Genomic DNA, 23,754 nt, shown 5'->3' with positions numbered 1-23,754 from the left:
TGAAACAGGCTGTTTGAACCTGTTTGTCCTAGAGTAACGTGAAAGAGAAATAAAACGTTGAGTTAATCAATTTAAATAAATTTATTGCTCTTACTGCTAATATTACAATCATTTCTGGTAACAGCATTAACAACATAGTCTGCTAGGCTGACACACAGATTATATTTTAGGCCAGTATTTTTGTGATGATGATTGGTATTATTAATAGCAGTAATAATAGCAATGGACCTAAAACAGCATGATTCTTTATTCCTGTAATGGCACAATCAAGGGTGATGACAAATCCTGCTTTTTAAAATGTATTTATTTATTAATTTATTATAAGGTTGAAATTTAGGTGAAATCTTATCAGAAGTGTTTCTTCTGTTATCTGAGCTGCTTTGCCTATCATTCTTCCTTTCCCTTTGCCAGGCTTGTGTTTGCAAAACAGAGAACCCAAATCCAAGTCCCTGCATCTGGTGTCAATTGAAATAAAACAAAGACAGGCTCATTTTAGCCACATAATTTAAGAAAGGAAACAGTATGATAACATTTAGAACAAGCCTCGTACACACCAGCCAGCCATTATCCTTCAGAAGCAGGTGGCAGATGGCATGAATCATCTTCATCAGACCTCCAAAGCTTTGCTGCCACATTTGGGAGGATGGTTCTTGTAATGACTACTTGCATATTCATACTGTGTGATGGGCACTTCTCGGTTTCTATGCACCTCGTTTTGGAAAGAAGCTAATATGGCTACACATGTACTTTATTACACAATTCACATTTGGCATCATTAAGAGGAAGGAGAAGGGTTCTTTTTTGTTTGTTTGTTTTTGTTTTTGCTTTGTGCATCTTTCTCTGCTTGCGTCAGAATAATGGCACAGGGAATCAAAGTGCACTGCAAAATCCAGAGCATCAAGGCTTGCCTGAATCCATGATGAGATCAGCCTGTGTGTAATGCCTCCCATGAGATATCAGAACTATTCCTCCCCGAGTCATACAGCCAGGTCAAAAAAAAAAAAAAAAAAAAAAGATTCTCCTATTCTCCTTCAGATCTACAGCGCAAGGACTCCTCCTCATTTTTTTCTGACATGGTTCTCAAAGCCCTTTTCAAAACTACGTATACAAAGACACCTGTGGTTTTCAAGTAGGCAAGGCGAAATGTATTGCTTTTCCAAGACTGCCATAAGAATCAGTGGCAAATCCAGGCAATTTACTTTGGGTTATGGAAGGGTCATTTGCTCCAAACTTACTTGCAGTAGCAAGTCCCTTTTGCTGTTGGGAGTCCATATGGGTCCATGGCAGTGCTATTGACTTCAGCAGGATATCACAGTATTGCCAGATTTCAGGACTGTGCCTTAAGCCTTTTTGTATCCTATGCTTCAGTTAAAGACCTTTGTAACCTAGAGGCAGTACAGAAATAATTTCTGTTACTGCATAGTGTTGAACCTTCTGCTTTATTTTTAGTAAATACTCTCTAAGTACTGAGAAATGCAGAAAACCTGAATCCTACAGTATCAAAAAAAAAAAAAAAAAGAGCAAAAGGAAAACAAATTCATTATTTCAGTCTGTTTCAGCGTTATTCTCATCAGCTTCTAATCCTGAAGCCACTATTACAAGGAAGAGAAACATGACTGATTTTGATCTTTCAGCTGAGCAATGCCTTATCTGCGGTTAAAGGCAACATGGTGCCTGGGAGATCCTCCGATATATTATATGTGGACATTGGAAGCCATTGCCGCTAACATTTCAACTGACAAGAAAAACAAGTAGTAATATTGCCTCCAGCACTTCATTTCTCAGCTTAACTGCCCCTGGGAGAGCAAAAGGCAAGTCCCACAGGTTCAAGAGGCAGTCATGCTTCACCCAACATGTGATCAAGAGGGTATAACTATGTATGGAAAAGCAGATCACCCAAGCCTGTAGAAGACACAGAAATAAAGTAGCAGCATATCTTGGCTCAGAATACTAGCCTACCATATCCTCATGTTTTCCAAGACATTTCTTACAATGGAACTTCACCAAATCCCCAGGTAGAAAAGTGCTTCTGCTCAATTTAAACACATGCTTAATTTAAGCATATAAATAGTCCAATTTATGTTGGATGCAGGCCTAATTCATACCCATTAAAATGTTATTTTAAAAGTGTTACAATGTTGTTACTCTTGTCTTTCATCCTCTTCTTCTATGAGTGGCACTTTTTTTCCTTTTTTTTTTGTTTGTTTGTATATTTGTTTTTTAAATTTTGTTGCATTAAGTCGATGCAGCTATGGCAGCTACCACTTTTGTCTGAAAACAATACACTGCGTTCTACAACTATTCTGCCCAGCCAGAAGGTGTTATTAAATACCATAAACAAATACAGATACGCACTGTGATATCTGGATGGAAATTGCCCCACAGTCACATTTTACAAAGGAATCTCAACTCAGAGGAAGAGCTCAGACATGTAAAATGGACATTAATGACATCTTAATGTGCCTCAGCTGCCTCAAGGGAGTTCAAATATGTTGCATCACAATAAGTTCTATTGGAGGTTTTTCAGCAGATGGAGCATCGGAGGAACTCAAGATGCTCTATCAGACATATTAATGCCCCAAACTGATACATTATGATTTTCTGTTTGTTGGTGGTGGTATTTTTGTTTGTTTGTTTGTTTGTTTGTTTGTAGGGAGGGATGACATATGGTTTATTATATATCTCTCTTTTTGTTGTTGTTAAGCCAATCAGTATTTGCTTGCAGCATGGATAGCTGGTAATTTCTTTTGTAATTTTTCACTCCTATGTTCATATACATAGAACATTATGAAAATATCAAGAAGGTGAAGAAAGCCATTGTGATAAATTAGCGGGTGTTTGTTCATTGTCTCTAAAAGGAATGCAGAGTATATACTGAGAAGATAAGGTTTCACAATTTATGGCCTTGTTAAGGGGGAGGATTAAGAAAGTAGATAGTGGGGAAGGGGGTGCTGGGCAAACATCCTTGATGAAATAAAGACTCTGTGATCGCAAGGCATCGCTTCACTACCCCCTTTCCTGAGCACGAGCATAACGCATGAACACTGAGAGAGGAGCGACGACCCCCCCCAACAACGGACTGCGCAGCCTCAAGAGATTCAACAGGAACTTGGATGCTATAAAACAGCGATGCGAAAAAAGGAAAGTTGCGTGCCGTGGCGGAGCGGAGACTCCCTGGCTGCCCAGCGCTGTTTTGCTTGTGCCTGCTTACTTAATAAAATATTTTTGATAGACCAGAAAATTGCGTGGTCTCACTTATGACAATTTTGGTGCCGTGACTCGGATGAAGGCGGATTGACTGGGGATCCTTTCGGGGGAGGCGCCCCGCCGGTTTCGGCGGCCCCTGGAACGGAAAGCCTCACTCAAGCCCTTCACTGACGAATCCTAAAATTAGGCACAAGCAAATAAAAACCGGTAACCCCAAGCAATCTTTGTGCACGAAGACCGAACGAAGACCCACGGGGTGGGTAAGTATAGGCCGGTGATCCGTTCGGTTGGGGTTGGGAATCCCGGAACACGACATATGAGACGTCCAAGTGCGGACGAAGCGAGTGTGGACCCCTCGGTAGTGCGGTTCCCATATCCCGCGAGGGACTGGGCCACGAAAAGGGGGAAGCGTTTTGTGTGTGTGTGAGTGAAGGTGTTCCGGAAGATGGGGCAGAAGAAAAGTAAGCCTTCTGGCCTCATGGGAAGGGAATCTAGTGGTATAGGGATACCCTCTATTCCCTCTGATAGTCCGTTAGGAGTAATGATTAAACATTGGAGTGATTCCCCTTCTAGGCGGGGAAAGAGCAAAGTTAAAATGATTTATTATTGTATTGAAGTATGGGGCAATAAGCCCATAAAAGGGGACAGCATTTTCTGGCCCCCATTTGGCTCTTTCGAGGATTGGATATGCCAAGCCTTAAATATTTACGTAAACTCCAAGGAGCCCTTTAGCCCGGAGGAAAGTGAGTATGCGCACCTCTGGATAAATTCAGATACAAGGACGCAATTATACCCTCTAAAAGAAAAAGGAGGGCAGGATAAAAAGAGGAAAGACTTAGAAGTTCCAGCACCACCCCCGCCCTATGTTCCACCGCCTGCACCGACGGCCCCCGTCCTTAATGGACCCTCTGAGTCAACAGTATCAGGAGAATCAGAATCAGATCATGAAACACAAGGGCCAGTAACAAGAAGCAGGACAAGAAGTCAAAAATCTGACCTAAAGAAAGGATTATATCCCCTGCGGGAAATAGCAATGGGAGGACCCCAGCCAGGAATGGGGTATGTGGCTGTTCCCCTTAATTCAGGGGATGTCAGAGATTTTAAGAAGGAGATGGGAAATTTATTAGAGGACCCACTGGGAGTAGCCGAGAAAGTGGATCAATTCTTGGGTCCAAATATATATACCTGGGAAGAATTACAATCTATCCTGGGAATCCTCTTTACATCAGAGGAGAGAGGAATGGTTAGGCGTGCTGGTATGCGAATTTGGGATCAGCAGCACCAACAAGGCCCGGCTGCAGATATTAAATGGCCAGTGCAGCCGCCAAATTGGAATAATCAAGATCCCGTACATAGAGGTCATATGCAAGACCTGAGAACTATCATAATTCAAGGAATACGGGAATCGGTGCCTAGAGGACAAAATATAAATAAAGCCTTCAATGAGCAACAAAAGAAGGATGAAACCCCGACAGAATGGTTAGAAAGACTGCGAAAAAACTTGCAGTTGTACAGTGGCTTAGATCTGCTCAAGGCCCAGTTTGTAGCAAAATCATGGATAGACATTAGGAGAAAATTAGAAAAAATAGAGGATTGGCAGGACAAAGGGTTGGATGAACTCCTGAGGGAAGCACAGAAGGCATATGTTCGTAGGGAGGATGAGAAGGAGCGGAAACAAGTACATATGATGGTGGCAGTGGTACAAGAGGGACAGAGAGGAGTCGGGCCGAATCGAGGGTTCAGTCCCACGAATGGAAAATTCAGAAAGGAAGAGAAGAGCGGCCAGGAACAAAGAAATGTGATCTGCTTTTACTGTAATAAAAGGGGTCACATGAAAAGGGAGTGCAGACAAAGAAAGGAAGATGAGAAGATGTTTAAGAGTGAATAGGGGTGTCAGGGGCTCTATTTGCTGGGGACCCGAGATAAAAGCGAGCCCTTGATAAAACTGAAAGTAGGTCCCCAGCGTGAGGAAGTAGAATTCCTCATAGATACAGGGGCTGAAAGATCAACAGTCCAAACCTTACCCACTGGATGTAGGGCCTCTTCAGAAAAAGTACAAGTGATTGGAGCAAAGGGGGAGCCTTTTGGGGTCCCTGTTATAAAAGAAGTAACCATTGAATCTGATTCTAAAGTGAGTGAGGGATCTCTGCTCCTAGTACCAGAGGCCGAATATAATTTGTTAGGTAGGGACTTAATAACAGAGTTAGGGATAGGGTTAGAAGTGATAAGTAGAAGGTTAGAAATTAAGCTGTGCCCGCTTCGAGTAGAAGACAAAGCAAATATTGATCCTGGGGTCTGGTATACCTCAGAGAGCGTGGGAAAATTAAATATTAGACCTTTCAAAGTGACCATAAACAAACCAGAAATACCAATTAGGGTGAAACAATACCCCCTTTCAGAAGAAGGTAGGAGAGGGTTAAAACCCAAAATCCAAAGGTTATTACAGCAAGGGCTATTGGAGCCCTGTATGTCCTCTTTCAACACTCCCATCTTACCAGTAAAGAAGAAAGACGGTAAATACAGATTAGTACATGACTTAAGGGAAATTAATAAAAGAACCGTTACCAGGTTCCCAGTGGTGGCAAACCCACACACCCTGTTAAGCCAACTGCATCCAGACGACGGATGGTATAGCGTAATAGATCTGAAAGATGCATTTTGGGCGTGCCCCCTGGACGAAAAATCTAGGGACTATTTTGCATTCGAATGGGAAGACCCAGATACACATAGAAAACAACAATTAAGGTGGACAGTTTTGCCTCAGGGTTTTACGGAATCTCCAAACCTGTTTGGGCAGGCCCTGGAGCAAATTTTACAAGAGTTTAACAGGACACCTGGCACAACAATGATTCAATATGTGGACGATCTGCTACTAGCAGGAAAAGATGAGGATGCTGCAAGACAAGCAAGTATCAGCTTGCTGAATTTTCTGGGGTCACAAGGATTAAAGGTTTCAAAGTCAAAGTTGCAGTTTGTAGAAGAGGAAGTAAAATACTTAGGTCATTTATTAAATAAAGGGACGAAGAAATTAGATCCTGAAAGGGTTAAAGGAATTCTAGGAATAAAAGCCCCAGCTACTAAAAGACAGGTACGACAATTGCTAGGGCTGACCGGATACTGTAGACAATGGATAGAAGATTATAGTGGGAAGGTTAAATTTTTGTACAATAATCTGAATAAGGACGGATTACTCAAATGGACAAAAGATGATGAGGAGCAATTAGAGAAATTAAAGGAAGAACTTATGCATCCACCAGTTTTGAGTTTTCCAGAGTTAAAGAAACCATTTTTCCTGTTTGTGAATAGCACCGAAGGGACTGCCTATGGTGTGCTTGCCCAAGAGTGGGCAGACAGTAAAAAACTGGTGGCCTATTTATCCAAACTGCTAGACCCCGTTAGTAGAGGTTGGCCTAGCTGTTTGCAAGTTGTGGTGGCAGCTGCCCTATTAGTGGAGGAAGCTCAAAAGATTACGTTTGGGGGAGAAATCAGGGTTATATCCCCCCACAATATACGTGGAGTGCTGCAACAAAAAGCTGAAAAGTGGATCACAGATGCAAGGCTGCTGAAATATGAAGGAATTTTGATATCTTCACCCAAATTAACACTAGAAACAACCTCAGTACAGAACCCTGCCCAATTTCTTTATGGTGAATCGAGAGAGAAGCTCGAACATGATTGTCTTAGAAATATAGAAGAACAGGTAAAATTAAGACCTGACTTAGAAGATGTGGAATTACCCTCAGGGGAGCAGATATACGTAGATGGATCCTCAAGGGTAATTGAAGGTAAAAGAAAATCGGGATATGCATTGGTTAATGGAAAAACATTCGAGGTAATAGAATCAGGCCCTTTGAGTCCGAGCTGGTCAGCACAGGCCTGCGAGTTGTATGCTATGTTAAGGGCTCTAAAGTTGTTAAAAAATAAAAGCGGAACAATATATACAGATTCAAAATATGCATATGGAATAATCCATACATTTGGAAAAATATGGGAAGAAAGGGGACTAATTAATTCTCAAGGAAAAGGACTGATTCACGAGGAACTAATTATCCAAGTTTTACAAGCTGTAAGGGAACCAAAAAACATTGCTGTGGTACATGTCAAGGGACATCAGAAGGGAACAAACCCTCAAATTAGGGGAAATAATTTGGCAGACCAGGAAGCAAAACGAGCAGCACTCATGTGTGTATATGAAATAGCTAAGAGGGCGGACTGTCCGAGTTGCGGCAGGGGGAAGGATTTAAAGAAATTCCCCTGCTATGATTGCTGGAGCGAGTGGGGAGTCAAGGGAATAGAGTGCAACTGCTCTGAAAAAGAAACACCTCCTTATAAAAATTGTTACAAGTGTGGACCGGCTCAATCGCTGTGGTCGAATGGGCCTATTCCGCTCCCATTGCTCTGCTTTACTGCTGTAGAAAAGCAGAAAATGAAACAGATGGGAATAAGGGAAACTGAAAAAGGAGAATGGGTCCTTACCGATGGGCGTTAAGGTAATACCGAAAGCAATGGCTCAGAGGGTGCTACGGAGTCTACATGAGCGTACACACTGGGGTACTCAGGCGTTGGTAGATCAATTTGCTACAAATTACATGTGTATAGGGGTATATAACATAGCAAAAAGAATTGTGAATGACTGCATAACTTGCCGGAGGGTAAATGCTCAGCACATGCGGAGAAGAGTTCCCGGTGGACGGGAATTGGCTCACCGACCTTTTGCAAAAATTCAATTGGACTTCACTGAACTTCCAAAAACAGGAAGATATAAATATTTATTGGTCATTATAGACCACTTCACTAATTTTGTTGAAGCATTTCCTGCGGTAAGAGCTACCGCGCAAACCGTGGTGAGAATATTGTTAGAAAATATAATTCCCCGATATGGAATTGTGGAAACAATTGACTCTGACAGGGGACCACATTTTGTATCTAAGATATCCCATGATACTATGAAAGCTTTGGGAATCAAATGGGAATATCATACTCCCTGGCATCCTAAAAGTTCAGGAAAAGTAGAACGAATGAATGGGGAAATTAAAAGGCAACTGACTAAGCTGATGCTAGAAACAAAGGCTTCCTAGATAAAATGCTTGCCACTAGCTTTGCTAAATATATGCACCCAACCCAGGACCGATCTGGGAATCTCGCCCTTTGAAATGCTGTATGGCATGCCTTATGATTTGGAAGTACCCCCTGATCACCCCCATTTGCAAGATGCCCAATTAAAACACTATCTAATACAATTAATGAATAGGCGCAAGGAACTGCAGAAAAAGGGCCTAGTTGCACAGCATCCCCCGCTGGACATGACAATACATAAAATACGACCGGGAGATAAAGTCCTGGTAAAGACATGGAAAGAAGTTTCACTGACACCACAATGGGAAGGTCCCTATGTTGTTCTGCTCACTACAGAAACTGCTGTTCGAACTGCGGAAAAGGGATGGACACACGCCAGCCGCATTAAGGGACCCATCCGCGATGAAAAGTGGGAGGTTACTCCGGGAACTGAGGATCTGAAGCTCACCTTGCGACGGACCCGATAAGTATTGTGGGTTAAGGCAAAGGCCCTCCCCTGAAGAACACTACTGCTGCCGAGAAGAACTAAGGCCTCGTAGTTGGTTGCAACCCAACTGACGAGCAAGGCAGAGGAGTGAATTAGTGGGGAAAAATGGGTCTCGGCCATTCCAATTGATATTTAGGGGTCCTCGCAGTGATCACCTCCTGCATAGCGACTCAACACCACCCACACCAGCCTTTCCAGTGGAGTCTGATAAGAGGGGAAGACACCACTATGGTACAACAAATCGTTACGGCTGGTGCCCCCAGTTTTAAGACAGACCTTTGCAAAATAACAACTGTAGAACCGTGCAATAATCGATCAGATTTCTATCTTTGTCCAGCCTCCCATCCAGGAAAAGGTTGCTGTAATGCCCCAGCTCAGTATTTTTGCGCTTCCTGGGGATGTGAGACTATTGCCTCAGCATGGAATCCAGGTGGGGAAAAAGACAAATATTTAGCAGTCCAATTTGGACCTAAGGGCTGTATAAACCGCAGAGTAGCAAGGGGGATTCGTGGGGCTCCCCTCGTTGGGGGAAATTGCACATTTTTATGGATAAATGTAACTAACCCTATGGATCAGAGATGGATTTTTGGAAGAACTTGGGGAATACGATATTATGAGCATGGGGGCGACAGAGGAGGATTTATTCTAATTAAGAAAAATAGGTTACCAGAGGCACCGCGACCCGTGGGGTCCAACCGAAGTTTGGGACCACTTTATACGGTGCCCCACTCCACACAATCTAGCAAAAGCATGAGTGTGACCGAAACAACAACCTCTCTGACCCAATTCCCTAGTGTTACAGAGGGAGATATGGTTGCCCCTATAAGTGGCATGTGGAAAGTCATAAATGCCAGTTTCCAAGTGCTTAATCAAACCAACCCGGACGTAACAAGAGGGTGTTGGCTATGTGTTAGTATTAGGCCTCCGTACTACAAAGCAATAGGGGATATGGGGACCCCTGAGTATTCGAACGAAACTAGTCCCTACAAATGTAGCTGGGGACAGGAGGTTGGGATAACGCTAACTCAGGTTACAGGAAAAGGTAGATGTGTAGGGACAGTTCCAAAAGGGAAAAAGGATTTATGTAATATTACTGAAAATGGGTATCAGTCACATAACTGGTTAATTCCTGCAAAGAACACTAGATGGGTATGTTCATCTTTAGGGGTAACACCATGTCTATCTTTAAAATTGTTTAACTCTTCACATGATTTTTGTGTACAGGTAGTAATTATACCTAGGATTCTTTACCATTCTGAGGAGTATATGTACATCCAACATGCTATGGCAAAAAATCACTTAAGGAGGAGAGAGCCTATTACGGCTGTTACTTTAGCCACTCTGATGATTCTGGGGGCTGCAGGAGCCGGAACTGGAATTACCTGTCTGGTAAGACAAAGCCAAGAATTTACTTCTCTACGCATTGCTGTAGATGAGGATTTGACCCATATCGAGCAATCTATATCAGCTTTAGAGAAATCTGTGCGATCCTTATCTGAAGTAGTACTACAAAATCGTAGGGGATTAGATCTGATTTTCCTACAGCAAGGAGGATTGTGTGCAGCCCTACGAGAGGAGTGTTGTGTATATGCTGATCACACTGGAGTAGTGAGGGACACAATGACCAAATTGAGAGAAGGGTTGGAAAAACGAAAAAGGGAAAATGAAGCCTGCCAGAATTGGTACGAATCCTGGTTTAATTACTCACCTTGGCTTACCACACTGCCATCGACTTTAACAGGACCTTTGCTGCTGCTTATATTAGCATTAACTTTTAGACCATGCATATTTAATCGAGTAATCGCGATTGTAAAAAGCCGATTAGAGGCAGCTCACCTTATGCTTATACGCACCAAATATGAATCTCTTGAACAAGAGGAAGATGACCCAGAAACCTTAATGTTGAGCAAACTAGTGCTTCAGAAATTCAATGAACAAAATTTGTTAGAAAAAGAAAAAGGAGGGATTGTGATAAATTAGCGGGTGTTTGTTCATTGTCTCTAAAAGGAATGCAGAGTATATACTGAGAAGATAAGGTTTCACAATTTATGGCCTTGTTAAGGGGGAGGATTAAGAAAGTAGATAGTGGGGAAGGGGGTGCTGGGCAAACATCCTTGATGAAATAAAGACTCTGTGATCGCAAGGCATCGCTTTCACTACCCCCTTTCCTGAGCACGAGCATAACGCATGAACACTGAGAGAGGAGCGACGACCCCCCCCAACAACGGACTGCGCAGCCTCAAGAGATTCAACAGGAACTTGGATGCTATAAAACAGCGATGCGAAAAAAGGAAAGTTGCGTGCCGTGGCGGAGCGGAGACTCCCTGGCCGCCCAGCGCTGTTTTGCTTGTGCCTGCTTACTTAATTAATAAAATATTTTTGATAGACCAGAAAATTGCGTGGTCTCACTTATGACAGCCATTATTAGTTTTTTTAATTTATTTTTTCTATTGATTGATTTCAGCAAAATGTTATAGTCCACCCACAGCAAAAATAAAAATGAATTGCAATATAACAAAACAATTTGAGCTATGTATAGCAATGTTTGTGCACGTGTTTATGCTGTTATAAATACAGGGTTCATACTCATATGATATATAGGTGCAAAAGTACTCACAGAATGAGAGATGGCAATTATGGAAAAAAAGCTGAGCAAAATAAAAATTATGAAAAGATCAAATTTCATCAACTAAAGATCAAAATTTGTCATCTTTTTATTTTTTATTTTTTATTTTTAAACCAACAAGCATCAGTGCAATTTTTCTAAAAGGCCTTTTAAGTAGAGATCTCAAAGCATATTAGGCTGAAAGTCCTTCACATAAAATCATTTTGGGTTCTTGAAAAAAAATAATAAAAAAAGTGTGCATTGTTTGTCTTATTTTTGCTCAGTTTTATGACATTACGATATTGATGCTCATTGTAAAAGAGGAACTGTGGAAGTAGAATGTTTTGTTTTTCCTAAATCTGTGACTAGACACAGAAGGAATTATTTTTTTTTAAAGTGGTTTTGCTCTCCAAGACCGTGTTGTTGGCATTAGTTTGTTATTCCTGGAAGACAGCAGTGCTATGGAGATTCCATTTTCTGAGCCCAGAACTGACATAACCACCAGTCAGCCCTCAGTGGTTTTGTCCTTGAGTGTGGAGCAAAGATGGCTTATCATTCATGTCACTGCCTAAAAGAAAAATTAACTGCTTTCAGGCTGGTGTTGCGTAATGACCATACAGACACCAGGGTTCTTTCAGGATCAGTAACTGCTGCTACTTTATTGATGACATAACTTCATTATTCGATGTTGCCTCCCATATTGAGGACAGGCTCCCTTCTTATACTATTCACCCCACAGCGGTACTTTTCCCCTAACTATTCATTGGTCAACAGCTTTGCTTGGAAACCAGCAAACACCCAGCAACTTCCATGCCCTAAGGGCCGGAGAACAAGCAACCAGAGACGGCAAGGCGTCTTCTGAATCACCCTTCTTTGTTCCCTCTAAACTCTTTACATTCCTGATGGCCTCATCGTTAAGAGTCCGATGTTATCACCAACCATGGGGCTTGTCAACCCCCTTGGCCACACTCCCACTGGCTGGGGCCACGTTTTTTGTCTCAGGTACAGTGGTTTAATTTCCTGATGGAATGGGCCAAAAATGAATGACTGTTCTCTTTGATTCTCTAAGGAACTATACATTGGGTAGCATTTCTATGAACACAAAGATAAATAGCATAGATCTGGTTGAAACTAGAGGAATAATTTACTGAAGTGTGATGTAATTTATAAAATTCCATTCTTTGTTAACAAAATTAGTCTTCCAAGATATGCAGTGTCTTTGTAGCTACTAAAGACTTTTAGGTGTGCATCTATACATTTTATGTATCTTATCTTATCTAATCTATTTTATCTAACATAAATTATAGCAGGCATATTTTTCACAATGCATATATATACAGATACGCATGCATGAGTATTAACACAAAAGTACAAAAGAGATATTTATATTGATTTTTGCTCTCAGTACCAAATAAACTTTTATTTCATATTTTACAAAATAAAACGACCAAAAAGCATCTCAAACTATTTCCTTATCTAATAATACCATCATAGTTCTGGTGGAATACACATACACACATCCATATGCACATACACATGCACACTCAGAAAGATTTCTATAAACAACTCAGCTCTCAAACAACTTTAATTTGTAATCTTGGGATGCCACATTTATCACTCTACCCTGTTTCCTCATCCATCTGTTGTCAATTCTGTTTATACTATAAGCCTTCTGCAGCAAATAACATCATTATGTGTTTGAACAGTTTCTGAAATGACAAGCCTTTATTTCATTGACTTCTATAGGTGCTATTAAACAAATATGTTATGAACAACAAGCCCATTGCCAAGCAGGGTTCTATGCATCTTTCTGGTTAAATACTGTGAGAAACACTCCATAGCCAATAACTTAGGCTCAGGCGAGGATCTCAGTGAAATAGTAATTTATTCGTGATTGCAATGGCGGGCGCCTCACAAGCAGGAGAGCGCACCTACTAGTTCCAAAACACAGTTTATATACTTTTTGATGACAGGACCCTCCCCTGTCTCCCCACTGGAGTGGGTAATCCAGGTTCACAGTCTATCTGATGCTTCACAGACAATGCCTGGCCTTCAGTTGCCGGCCTGTTTTTGAGGTGGTAATGTTTTCTCCCCTTATCTGACTTGACTTAACATAGTGATTTTTACCTGGTTGCTCTAAGGAGTCTGGTTGTCTGCATTTACGAGGTCACCTGCTGAGCTTTCTTATCACTGTAAGCATATCTCAATACCACATTCCTTCCTTCTAAACAATGTAACACTGCAAAAACAACATTTCTATTCCCACAATACCAAAGAACAAGTTCTTGATTCCAAAATCTTCAGGACCTTTATGGAGAACCTGTCATGGGGCAGACTCAGCGCAGGCCACCTCTATTTATGTTTGAGGGGAAGAATGACTCACTTCTAAGTGTGTCAACTTAGAAGTGAATCCCTTCTGAATGCCACCTGTCCATGTTCACCAGCTACAGCAGGAATCTTAATCAACTAGCATCTGATATCAGATAACTCGTTTAAGTGTTTAAAATTAGTTGAGATAAAATCATGTCTAAATATTTTAGAAAAGCATCTGAAATGATCTGCGTCCTTCCCAGGCACTTTGCTGGACCTTCAGAGATGCGGTTTATTTTTAATCACCCCAAGTTTTATTGTACTGAGAGAACCACTGCCTCATTGTAATCTCTTGTATGTTGCACTGCTGAGGTGGCACGAGGGTTAAAACGCTGAATGTTAAGTAATGATCGGTATGTGCCATGAATTAGCAAAAGAAATAGTGAGATGAACTTGAAGTTAAAGGAATTAGTTTCACAGTAAGGCTGCTATTGCCCCTGTTAACAGCTAAAAATTCACATGCAGACACATCTTAAGCAATGTGTTGAGCTGTCCGAAAGGTAATTTGAATGCTGTCAAGGCAAACAAGAATACACTCACAAATTCAAGAGCAATATATGTGTGATTTGCACAACATCAATTTCTTTGGTTGTTTTTTGGATGGAGCCATTGCCATCAATTAAGTTAGTGACTCTTTGATTCAAATTACTTTTTGACACATAGTGAATGGAATGGCTCACGAGAACATTATTTTCTCCATTGTTCCCTGGGCAGTCATAGAGTAAATGCAAACAGGTGGAAGTGTGGAACATCACTCCTGCTGAATCCCATAACTGACCAAATAGCAAGAATCAGCATAATAAATATAAATATTACTTTGAGACTGGAGATGTTGGAAATGTATATTTACATTTTCCCTGTTGTTCAGCATTTCATGTAACAGTACAGTCTGCCAAATAGAGTTTAATAAAAATGTTTAGCCAGATTCTCAGATGCTGAAATATGCTATAACTCCACAATATACACACAAAATAGAGCCAATATTGTAATCAGGCACAGAACTGGGAGTCTGGAATAGTCTATTCTGAGGTGCAAATTTCATCTGCATAAAGTCCATGGCTCTTCCGTTGAAGAGCACAAGAGCAAATAGGAAAATGTAAGTCATGAATGGCTTGAAGATGAGAAATATATGACAGTTTCTATTCATATATGTTACAGGGGAGACTTTCTATTAGCATAATATTTTATTAGTTCATTTGTAAAAAAGGGGGGTCTTACAAACTGAATAGGACATACAAAACTGTACTCAGTAAGCAAATACTGGTCCCAGACTTTTTTGAGGGCTCCGTGGATTAGGATTTCACCTTGAGTTAGAATTGACTTTGTTACTCCATTTCCTTTTTGTTTTTCAGTCTGACAGACACCTCATTACAGAGTTTTTTTTTTTTTCCTGCTCCTTGTACAACTCTGAACATATAGTCAGAGCTTACCATATTATACCATTAGTGGTATGCATATAGAAGAAAACTCATCACACTGACAAAAAGATGCTGAATGCTAAATTAGAGTCTAATTAAATTGCTAGACAAAGTGCCTTGGGTAGCAATTTAAAGTGAGGTGGGCAGCAGCTGAGTCTTGCCACAAGTCTGGACCTCAGTCTGGTTCTCTGCTGATGACTTTTATACGGTTAAGAGCAGTAAGCAGGATCATCTTACCTGTAGATGTGTCAGCTTGGGAAATGCTGACATCCCCATTAGCAAAACCTCATGTGCTATAGAAGGTTATGATGTTTATGCAAGGGTTTTTGTGCTCTCATTTAAACTTAACTGCTTGCAGAGGGGAATGGCCTTTTACAGAGGTCCTTTGGGTTTGCTAGATGGTTTGTTTGGCATAAATGACTGACACACCACAAAACACAGCAGCAATGATATATACTATACATAAGCTAACAATGATTGATTAAAGTAATGTGAGAGAAGATACTATGCCTGAAGAGACAAATGATGCAAGCAGCTGGACTACCACTATGGAGATGACTGAAATAAAAATAAGTGTTGGCAATGGATTATGTAAGTCACAGTTGGCATTCAGGTTTCTGAAAAAGGTGCATATAAAAAAATAAAACATGAATCATTTCGTTATGTATTCCTATTCATTTCACTTCTCCATCTCCAGCTTCCCATTTCCCCAAATGACCATTCATTACAGGTAAGTCTCAACCCCTTTTGCTAATGATTGAACAATATCTGGAGGGTCAGAAAGGACCAGTGTGGTCATCAGCTCTGCACACCTCCTTGGTCAATTGTACTTAGCAGCAACTCAATCAGAAGCTATTCTGGACTTGGCCCCTGATAATAAGCCAAAATGTGACATATACGACAGAAATAGTCACATAACCAAGGTCTACTTTACTGATCATAATATATTCAGATATGAAATATTCCTCCGGGTATATGTGAAAATAAAATCTCAGAAGTTAATGTAACTTCCCCCCCCCCCCCCCCCCCCCATCCCTTTTTAAGGATGTTTTGGAAAATATAATATATGGAATAATTTTCAGCAAGTGAAATGATACCAACAGCAGTGCAGAAAATCTACCATTATGGGGGGGGGGGGGGGGGGAAGTAAAAAAAAGTATGAAGTTCTGTATCTAATTGGCAGATACAGAGGATGGAGATACCAACTATATTCATCCCAGTAAAAAGTATCAAAAATAGGATGGCAGAGACAAGGATGTGGTTAAGCAAAGATAATAAGGAGAAGCAGAAAGCATTTGAAAAGTTCAAAGGATATGTTAAGTGGGAGGAATGGGAAGATTATAAGTGTAGATAAAGCAAGTAAGAAATAATTGGAGTGAAAATGGACACCGAACATGAAACACACCAAGACATCTCAACCCTACAGGGTTTCGAGATATTTACACAATAGGCAACTGGGAAAAAGGATAGTCTTTGTAATCGTGATAGTGAATTAAATTTTATATAATGTACCAGCACCAAAAAACATTCGTATCTTCATTCCAGTACCTTATTCAAAGGTTGCTGGAGTTGGTGGCAGACTTTCAACAGCTTTTGGATGATTAGATCAAATCCTATTAAAATTATATATCAAGTGGGTTAATACATTTTATACCTAGGAATTTAGGCTCAAGTCCTTGGAAGGCAGCTAGGCACCTAAGTCCCATCTGGTCCTTGCTTTCTAAGGTCTCTTTGAAAATCCTATCAGTTTCTTTAAAGCAGGTTTTATCTTCATTGATTTTTTTTTTAAATATATTTTAAAATACAATACTGTAACAAATGAAAAAAAATAAAACAGGCTAATAAAATTCTTATTAAAATTCATAATGAACTGAAGAAAATTGAGAGTACTTACTATGGAATAATAATAATAAAAAACAATAAAAGCATATGCAGTATTCTCTGTTCTTATATTTCTTTTAAAACCCTTGGTTTTGGAAAAAAAAAAAAAATGAAAAAGTTTAAGAGAAATTTTAAAAGTGATGCAAAATAGTCTAACATATTTTCAGTGAGAAAGTCACAAATACAGATATCCACTTCAGCAACTTCACAGTCATCTGACAGATCTGTTTAAGGTAGATCTTTCCCATTGTGCTGTTGTCCTCTGAAAGGAATGGTCAAACAGAGCATCAGAGTATCAGTTTTCAGAGCATCAGATCAGAGCATCAGTTTTCTCAGTATGGTGCATGGAAAATAAATAGAGACAGGCATTCAGAGCAAGCCAAAATAGGACAACTCAATTATGCTTATTGTTTGTGGTGCTAAAAAACAGTCCTCAGATTCAGCAGCAGGCTGGTGTCATGTGTGGGACTTGTGAGACAGTTTCTGTCAAACCATGTTTTTAAATAATGATGATGCCGACAACAATGATGATGATAACAAACCTTTGACAACTTTATGTATAAGTATCCAGTTGTATGAGTGCACACATATGTATGTGTTGTAATTGTCCATTTTAGAAGGGTCTATCATCAGGCTAAGAACAGACCATTTTGAGACAGAAACAGTAGAGAGGACATGATGGAGTGCAGCCTCCGGAGGATTTTTTACAGCCAGAGAATGCTTTTAACAGTCAGATTGAGAGAAAACTGCAATCTTTGTTCTAATCAATTTGTTCTAAACTATCACTTGTACAGCTCTCATGCTTTCTCTGGAAAACAAACAAACAAAATAATGAACTATCTATCTTTTAAATGTTATAGTGGTGCATCTTGGGAGCTGTAGTTCAGCCAGATTTCATGTCATGTTTTGAAGAAAACTTCATTTTCTGCAGCACTTCATGGTCTTTAAAGTGTGAAAGTACAATCCATCTCATCAATTCAAAGGGTAAAGGAATGGATGATGAATCATGGTCAAAGGAGTCTGATTTAAGAAGAATCGTATAGTGAAAGGAATGGCAGGCAAGGAAGAGAAGATACTAGTAGTAGTAGTATGGTGATACTACACCCCCATTAAAGTACTGCAGAACAATAATTAGTATTATTTTTAAATAATAATTTTATTTTTAGTTTTGTACTTTAGGGCATGACATTTCCAGGCCAAAAGAAGATCAGCTTTACCTGTGCCCATGCAATGGGAAGCTAACAGTTTGTGTTCGCTTCATAACCATGTTTGGTGTTTCTTGACCCCTAGAAGACAGTGGTTTGTAGACAGTTACTGCTATAATAAAAGCAAAACATTCAGAGTTATGTGATTCTTCTAGAGGCACAAGTGTGTCTCATTAGTGAACTCTGTTGTTCACTAATACTGAGGTTAGTAAATAGTATTAACCTTCATTTAAAAGTGGGAAGAGTGAGGCAAGAGCAGAAAGTACAGCTTCACAACTAGGCAGTGAGTCTGCAGCAGAGCAGGGAAGGGTACATGGCTTCTTTTCCTGGTACCCTCCTGTCATTGCTGCTTCTCCTTTCAACTCTAGACATGGCACTCTTTCATAGCAATAAAAATAAAAATATAATACTAATACTAATAATAATAAAGGAAAACATAAACTCCCTTCTTTATTTCTTTTTCCTAATGATGTATTCTGACCCAGTAAATCAGTTTAAAATAAATAAATATATATACATAAAAATATCAGTAAGTATATACCTTATTAATAATATATCTTATTAAAGCTTCGGTTAGGTTATCTGTCTGTCAGCAAGGGGAAAACATGCATTTAGCATCTTGCTGCTGAGCATGCTTTCTATTTCATCCCAGTGCATACCTCAGCTGGAGCCAGCATTTAGTAAGCATTATATTCAGTGCCCTTTAGAGTAAAATGATTGAATTATTGCTCTTTTTATGGTTCCATAAAACCCTTTATTAATTTGGGGGGAGCAACCTCATCTTCTCTACCTGGTCAATCCTCAGTGAGTGATTAAATTATTCACGCAGCTTCCAGTTGGCTCTTTACTGTGGCCAGATAATGACATCTTTAGTTTTAAAACAGGAAGCCAAGTAAGTGTGTGTATCTATCTTTTTTTTTTTTTTTTTCTGTAAAAAAAGTACACAAAGTATTCTTTTGAAATTTTTGCCACTGACTACCCAGAATAGCCTGGAGGACAATGTAGGAAGGGGGAACTCAGATGGATTTGCTTCAAGACAAAATTTTTGAAGCTTTTGGTTTCACTTCTGAGGCTGAAATTGGGAATGGAGTCATGGAGACCACTGAAGTCAAAGACAGGAACCACTCTGAGGGTTAGGACAGGAGTTTGGATTTCTGTAATTACAGATGGCAAAGGTGAAACCATTCTGTTAAGTGCACTTCAGTTTACTTAAGACTTCATTCTTTCCTCAACAGGTACAGTAAATTGATTAATTTATATCATTTACCAATAATGGAATTTAATTATGTTACTCAGAAGAAAATTAAAATTCTAGGATAAAACAACTCTCCCACAATATTTCTGCAAGTACCACTTGATACATCTGTTTGTATGTGAGGTCTCCATAGTTCCTCAAAATGCCAGTGCAATTTTCACTCTATAAATTTGATGAGGAGAATGCTTCGTGCTGCAGGATACATTTTAGCATCCTTACCTTTTCTGAATTTACTGTAAATAGCTTATGAAATCATACATTTAACAAAAATTCTGAAGTTGTTATAGCTATCAGCTCAGCAACTTCAGAAGTACCTGTGTAAAAAAATGTAAATTTGTAGTATATGAGTCTCTAATTTCTTGACTGAGATGAAAGCTTGTAATGGGTTAATAAGTTCTTCAAATGGACTCTGCTGCTTTCTGGACTTGAGAGACTGCTCCTCTTATATCCCCAGGGAGAAAAAATAATAATAATTAAAAATATATATTTAAAAAAAAAAGGAAAGAAAAAAGAAAAAAGAGAGAAAGAAAATTTGTCTGTTTTGCTGAAAACAGAAAGAAGAATAAAAATTAAAATACACATAAAAAAAAAATAATTTAGTACCAGGAAAGAGATTTTGGATTGGCAGCACATGTGACTTTCTACAGCAGAGAATTGTCTGCTTATTTTTATTTTTCTATTTTTTCCTCGGGAATGATTTTTGTTTTGACTCTGATGAGTATAATTTCATAAAACAAACAGACAGGGTACTACATCTAATCCTACATCTTTAAATGATTCCTGCTCCAGGTATTTTCTCCATGTCTGTCACTTTTTGCATTGTTCTTCTGTCTGTTTCTGTTGCTGTTGCAAACTAGTCTGTTCCCTTACAATTAATCTTACAACAGCAGATTTTCTTTTTCTTTTCTTTTTCTTTATTATTAATTTTTTTAGTCCGAGTTGTCCTTTCCTTCTGCCATTCTGAAACACAATCTCAGCAGCGATACTGTGTTTCAGGTAGGAAAATGTTGGGATTGTTCCAGAGTTTTTACAGTCTTGAGTGATGCCAGATACTAGTTTCAGTAACAGGACCACCATCCTGGTGTTGTACAAATCCAAAGAAAGACAGTCACCATAGGATTTCTTCAACCACAACCCCATCAAAACTGCAAAGACTTATAAAAAGACAAGACTGAAGTAAAGCTGAGATGAATCCAGTCCTTATAAACACTAAACTTCAATGGGACACCAAAAAAATGAAGAGTTGCATCTCAGGTCATGGGGAAGTGAGAGCATTTCATGAACATTCATTGTGTAGACAAACAGCAAAGAAAGAAAGCATCTGGGAAAGGCACATTGACAAAGAGCGAAGGACATAACTCACTTCATATCTATGCATGGCAAATCAATTTAATGTCTTTCATTACTGCTTGAAAAAGGAAACTTACATGTGAACAATAAACTTTAATCTGGTTGACAACAGTTTAAAAAATGCACTGAAAGCAAGTTTCAGCTGCATGACATACTTTATGACACTTATTAAAAAGACATACTTGTAAGTCAATTAACCTGCCCAATGGTACATTTTAACTTGTTTTCTATTAGGAAAGGCAGCAAAAGGGCAAAGTTTTTCATTCAGGAGGTTCTAAATTGATTTCTTTTTCCCCCTTAAGTGAAGGGCATTGCTGGTGTCATCGTTCCTAACCAGTCCAATATGAAATACATGCCATTGGTGTCCACAAACCAAATTGTCACAGGTAACATCTGCTTATTTTCTAAAACTTTATAGTCACTGCAGTTTGCTATGGTAATTCATTAATTATAGTAATGATGACACCACAGGATGAGGCAGTTAACAAGATACATCTATCTGGATATTACAGAGCATCGGTTGCACCTACCATAGATAAGGTCACAAAAGCATTTTAACTGAGCTTCTCCCATCTCAGAACATCCGCGAACATTTGGGTATGTTCTTGTTCCTGTTCCCATTCCCTTTAAAGATTATGCCATTGAAACATAAGCATGCACATAAACACATACATGCATGCACACACACATTGTCATATGCATGCATCCATATTAAATCTATACATTCTCTGTATAAAGTCCATAAATATACAGTGTGTTTATTAGGCATACGTATAAACTTTATTTTATAATATACTTTTCATATATGTGACATCTGCATGTATATGTGTGTGTATATATATATATATATAGAGAGAGAGAGAGAGAATCATAATGATAGCACACCTAAGGATTTTGTATAGATTTTCCAAGAATACTGCATTGTTGTATGATTTTTTGTTTGCCTAGCTTTATGGTAATTTGTGTATCAAAAATTTAGAGAGGGAGGGAAGGAAAAAAAAAGGTTCTCTTTATGAAGCTATATTGAATAACATCTTGGCTTACAGATATGGGAAACTGAGTCTTCAAAAAAGGTTTAACTGGAAAGATCCAATGGGTTTTGTAAGTTGATGGGTTTGAAAGCTGTGCAGAGGAAAAGGATCTGGGGGTGTTGGTCGATGCTCACCTGAACAAGAGCCATCAATGTGCCCAGGTAGCCAAGAAGGCCAACAGCATCCTGGCTTGTATTAGGAATAGTGTAGCCGGCAGGACCGGGGAGGTGACTATCCCCGTACTCTGCTCTGGTGAGGCCACACCTAAAGTTATGTGTTCAGTTTTGGGTCCCTCACCACAAGAAAGACATCAAGGCCCTGGAATGTGTCCAGAGAAGGGCTGTGAGTCTGGTGAAGGGTCTGGAGCATAAGTCTTATGAGGAGCGGCTGAGGGAACTGGGATTGTTTATTCTGGAGAAGAGGAGGCTCAGGGGAGACCTTATTGCTCTCTACAACTACCTTTTCAGGTGGTGGAAGGTGTGGGGAGCTGGGGGTCGGTCTCTTCTCACAGGTAACTAGCAATAAGACAAGAGGGAATGGCCTCCAGTTGCACCAGGGGAGGTTCAGGTTGGCAATTAGGAGACATTTCTTCTCAGAAAGAGTGGTCAGGCATTGGAATGGATTGCCCAGGTAGGTAGTGGAGTCACCGTCCCTGGACATGTTTACGGAAAGGTTGGATGTGGTGCTTAGGGACATGGTTTGGTGGGTAATACTGGTGGAAGGGTGATGGTTGGACCAGGTGATCCTGGAGGTCTTTTCCAACCTTAGACATTCTATGATTCTATGATTGATGCAGGTGTAGATAGGATGTGATCTTTTGTCCATAGTACTGTGGTTTCAGCAGAGCAAATTTAAATGTTATATCTTACTTCATTTTTATGAATTTACCTTGTAATTATTTTAAACCGCCTGTCTACTGTTTTGCTACTATTAAAATCATAGCTCCAAAACAGAAACTGACTGATTGGGCTGGAGTGTGTCCCACTGGCCACCTGGAATAATCCTTCTCTCTGTAGTGCTTTCTTGTTCAGTAGTCAATAGCAGTGAAACTCCGTTCAGTAGTGTCTTGCACTCATGTTAGGCCCACTTTACTGGATGGTTCAATGTTGAAGGACTCCAGTTATGTTAGTTTATTGAAGTTTGCCAGAATCACTTTGCTGTGCAAGTTAAAGATCTTTGAAGATTTGTAAATATCCTGATTTGGGCACTATTCTGTGGACAATTTTTTCCTCATGAGATATTTGATATTTTTATGTCTTGTCTTGGCCTAGACTTGAAAGTGAAGAGATGAACAGTAACAGTAGTAGCATTTTAATTTCAGTAATAAATATAAGAGGATAATTAGGCTGTTTAGGAGCATGAATATATACATATTTCAGCTGTTCAGTGAGTTATCTCTGAATCATTATTATTTTGTTTGGGGATTTTATTTATTTGTATTAATTCCACCTGAAAATCTTGTATTAATTGAAATTTGTACAAATATTCAGAACATTTCTGATTCCTAATAAATCATGTGTAGTGAAACCTTATATATTAACAGTCTTCCTTAGAAATATGGCCAGTTTCATTACATATGTCATTTTGGATATATAAACCCCATCTAACACTTATGCTCAGGAGTGGAACTGGGCTGGGCTTGAACCAACATTTGCTGCATTGCTACATTATTTAACTCCTAGATTCTACCAAGTCTAGCTGTGTGCTGTACGCTAAAGCAAGTGGTGTGGTGTGTGCAATGAGTGGTAATACCACTCTGCGCTTAGTCCAGCTGTATCTTTGTATATCATCTGCCTTAGCAGTGAGGAGCAGCCTGATGAGGAAGTCATCAGGGAAACCATCAAGTAGAGATCTCCTTAACAAGAATTG

Source organism: Cygnus atratus, chromosome Z (genome assembly GCF_013377495.2).
Source record: "Cygnus atratus isolate AKBS03 ecotype Queensland, Australia chromosome Z, CAtr_DNAZoo_HiC_assembly, whole genome shotgun sequence".
NCBI classification, from domain to species: domain Eukaryota; kingdom Metazoa; phylum Chordata; class Aves; order Anseriformes; family Anatidae; genus Cygnus; species Cygnus atratus.
This window is presented reverse-complemented; position numbering follows the sequence as displayed.